A 4,299-nucleotide genomic window follows, 5' to 3' on the forward strand; every position below is an offset into this window, starting at 1 on the left:
GGGGCAGTGGCAGGATATGGTCCTCGATCGGACCTCGGAGGGGTATGGCCGTAGTAGGTGGCTGACAAGGATAGATCTTGGGTGTCAGGATTTTCCCAGGTCGGAAGTTCTGAGGTCGGATGTCTCGAGGTCGGACGTTCCGAGGTTGGACGTCCCAAGGTCGGACGACGACTTCGGCTGTCCAAGGTCGGCGATTGTGCGACTTCTTAGGGGCATTTGTGTCACTGGGGGGGGGAAAATCTTGTTCCCCCAACACTACCCCCCGACTTTCGAGTTCGAGCGGCTTACAGGCTCGGACGTGGGAAGTAAAGACTGTCATTAAAGCCAGAGGGAATCTCGTCCGCACCCTTACGCTTCTCGGAGCTTTTATGGCGAAACCTGCGCCCTTTGGTGCTTCGAAGTCGCTTTATTCAGCGAACTTATGATGGGGCTCGTACCCTTACGTTTCTTGGAGCGGCTGTAACGGGGGTGGCGCCTCTTGGATCCCCGAGATCGCTTCGTGCGGCGGACCCATGATGAGGGTCCTCGAGCTCGACGAGGCGGCGCCTCGATCCCGTGGTCGAGGCTCCCTGCTCATCAATGAGTATGCCGTTTTGCGTTTCAAAATGGACACGCGGCATGATCTGAGGTCGGACGTTTCCAGTCTCGTGTTAGTAGACTATAGATCTGGGGAGGTGGAGGCTATATCGGGGCTCCACGTGTCCCAGATCTTCATTTAATAAGGAGAGCGGGGATGCCGTCCGCTCGTTCTTCAAGGTGATTTGATTCTGCGGACCCATGATGAGGCCCCGAGATCCGATGGGACAGGGTTTCGATTTCGTACCCGATTTATTGATCCGGAGTGAATGCGGTGTCTCGGCCTCCGAGGTCGACACGTGGCGCAATCCGGTCGGGGGATGGAAACCGACCCTGCCGATCTGGGCCGTCAAGGGGGTCTATATAAACCCCGCGAGTCTGCCCTAAGAATTCTATTTGGCTGCCTCTCATTTTTGCTGTCTTCCTTCCTTGCTTCCTTCCTCAACCAAACCTCGCCGTCGGTGCCCGGAGCGATTTCCGGCGATGTCCCGTAGGTTCCTACCCTGCAACTGCTAGGGTTCCTCTTCCTTTTCCCTCCCCAGTTTTCATCCTCTGTTTTCGATTTTATTTCGCTCTTCCGTAAAATGGGTCTCGGTCCGGAGGAGGTAGGGTCGAGTCTGTCGGGGGAGGAGTTGGAGTTGATCCGCTCCCGATTTTTCTTCCAGCCCGGGTTTCGCCACGAAACTGCAGGGCCGGAAGATAGGGTGACGCGGCCGCCCCCAGGTCGGATCGCGGTTCATCGCGAGACTCTCTGGGCCGGTCTGTGGTTCCCTGTTCACGAGTTCGTGAACAACTTGCTGGTCGAGTACCAACTCGTCCCAGCACAGCTTGCTCCGAACTCGTGGAGGACTATCATCGGGTTCCTATCCCTGTGCCTCAGGCATGGGATCCCGATCTCGGTGAGCGTTTTTCGCCGGTGTTTTTTATTGAAGAAAAACCCGGCGGACGCGGAGTGGCTATAATTCGCCTTTCGGGGCGGTATGTCACTTTTTCACGGAGCCCCTTCCTCTATTCATGAGTGGAAGGAGAAATTTTTCTTCCTCGCTTCCGAGGCGCCGTGGGGGTTCAACCCGAGGTGAGGGCACCCTCGGTTGAAGACCCTCAACAAGCTCTCCGAGCCCTCGGGGAGGGAGCTGAGGGTTCTGGACTCTCTGCGGGCCCTCGGGAAGGGGTATAACCTGACCGAGCTCTTACGGAAGGACGCCCTGGCGAGCATGGGTCTGAGTTCGGCGCGCCCCGAGGGTAAGAGCAGTCGCATTACCTTCTTGTCTGTCTTTTCTTTTCGCTTTTATTGGTCTAACGCTTGGAAAATTTTTGGTTTCAGATATTCCCCACATGCCTACCAGCAACGTGTCCCTCTTCTCCCGCCTGAAGAGGCGAGAGGCCGAGGCCGGGGGAGCTATTCCCCAGCCTCGGAAGAAGGCGAGGTCGGCCGGTGCTTCCACATCGGCCGGGACGAGTGGCCCCGAGGCGGGGGCCTCTACAGCCGACCCGAGGCGAACGCGGGTCGCCAGCGACGCGGGCCCAGCGGCCCCTCCTTGCCCTGCCCCCATTGCCCAGCGGGGGGAGCCGTCCATGATCCGGCCGCAGCGCCCGGGGCCCGAGCTGACCCGAGGCCCCGAAGCGAGCGGCTCCGGGACCTCGGGCTTGGGCGTGCCGGGCTTTTCCTGGGCTTTCCGGGAAGAGTCGGTCGAGCCGGACTCCCCTATTCCCGAGGGGAGCTCGGCTATCCACGACGCCGAGGTCGCACGTTCCGTATTTCGGCGTGCGATACTTCCTGCGGACCGGGCCGAGTTCCGAAACCTACCGTTGGAGGAAGTCATTGACAGTACTTACTGCAACACCGCCCGGGTAAGTTTTCTTCTTAATCTCCTTAAAGTAATTAGTGAACTTGTATGCTTTTCAACTCACGACCATCTCTGTTCCTTTCTTTGCAGCATATTCACGAGCTCGACACCTTGGTGTTTATCGCCCAAGGATGTCAAGAGGAGGCTCGGCGGCTTGGCCGGCAGTTGGAGCCGGCCAAGAAGAGAATCGCCGAGCTAGAGGCGGCGTTGGCCGAGGCCGAGGCTCGGCGAGAGGCCACCGAGGCCGGGCGCCTTGCTATGGCGAAGGTGCTCGAGGAGGAAAAGGCCGGCCACGCCCTGACCAAGTCGGCCCTGCGCGCTTCGGAGGCGCGCCTGGGGGAGGCCCAATCCGAGGTTGCGGGCCTCAAATATGAGGGCGGGGTCCTCCGCCTTAAAATCGAGCAGCTCGAGGCCCGGGAGAAGAGGGCGCTCGAGCGGGCCGAGCGCGCCGTGGAACTCTTCAAGGAGTCGGAAGAGTTCCGCGATATGTTGGAGGAGGAGACGGTCGACGGGTTTCTCCGGGGTTTCGATAACTTCCGGAAGCAGATGGCTCGGATCTGCCCCCAGTTCGATCTCTCGACGGTTCGTCCGAGGATGAACCTAGGTTATGGGCCCGACACGGACGACATTCCCGCCATTCTGACATCCGAGGCGGGATTGTACGAAGGCGACGCCGCCGAGCCCGCGACGGCAGTGGCCGAGTCGGAGGCACCTGCCGAAGCCCCCGCTGCCGACCCCGAGCCCGCACCTGCCGAAGGCCCCCAGGTCATCACCGTGGACGACCTCGAGGGTGATGCGGATGCTGCTGCCGCCGCTTAGGGCTTGTGTACTTTTTCTTCTTTTTCATTGAATCGGGGTCGGCTTTTGAATGGCCGACCTCCAATTTTGTAATTGGCCTTCCAGCCCTTTATTAATGAAAGGCCATTTTTATAACTTCGTTTCTCTTCCTTTTCCTTGTCGTGAATGAGGCCGGAGTCTTAATCTATCGATTCTCCGACTTTTAACTTTGTATCTTAGTTTTCGAGCTGCTTAACGAAGTCGCCCTCTTTCCTTGGCTATTTTTTGGCCTTCTCGGGTTCCGGTCATCCCAACCAAAGGGGGCTCCGAGCTTAGGTTTTTAGAAAATTTCTCTAAGTCCTACAACTCGGATCTTAGAGTCGCAGGAGTTGCCGTGCTTGGCCTTTAGGTTCTTAAGGCATCGAGATCGGGCCTTAGCCTTTCAAACGAGATTGTGTTAGGTTCGTATGTGGCGCTATTTGAGGAGTCTAGTCGGGTTTCCGAACTCAACTCCGGACCCTTCGCAGGGAGCGTGGGCTAATAATCAAGTTATTGCCGGGGGTTTTCATAGTCATCGTTCTCGGAATTTACCGAGGTTTCGGTGAGCAAGGCTGGAATCTCTAAAGATTGCCTCGGTGTCTTTGTGTTCGACTGGTACACCCGCGGCCAGGATCACTTTCTTAGCTAGGTATCGGAGTCTACGTACGGGGGCCGAGTTGGGCCCTAATTTATGAAGACTTGCACAAGTTGTGGAGATTTGACGGTCGGAGCATGCATAATGTTGTTAGGAGATCGGTCTTATGCCGACTCATTGGGATAGCCCGACTTTGGGCGAAATAAGGCTCCAACTTTGACCGGGATTCCGCTAACAGCATGTAGATAAAATTTGACAAGGAGGGCGTCGAGTTAGATGTACCTTTTGCATTCCCAGAATTGTGCTCCACATGGCGGAGCGGGTTGTTTCCCTTCCTCGTCGACTTTCGGAGCCACTTTTGACTTGTAAGGGGGCTCGGGCTTCTCACGGGCCCGACGACACCCGCCGAAGTTGAGAGGATCTGGGGAGGCTTTACTGATTTGCAGCTCTTTCTGAGGTCAAGGG

Source organism: Phoenix dactylifera, chromosome 2 (assembly GCF_051530095.1).
Source record: "Phoenix dactylifera cultivar Ajwa chromosome 2, Ajwa_hap1_PhDact_Kaust_v1.1, whole genome shotgun sequence".
NCBI lineage: Eukaryota > Viridiplantae > Streptophyta > Magnoliopsida > Arecales > Arecaceae > Phoenix > Phoenix dactylifera.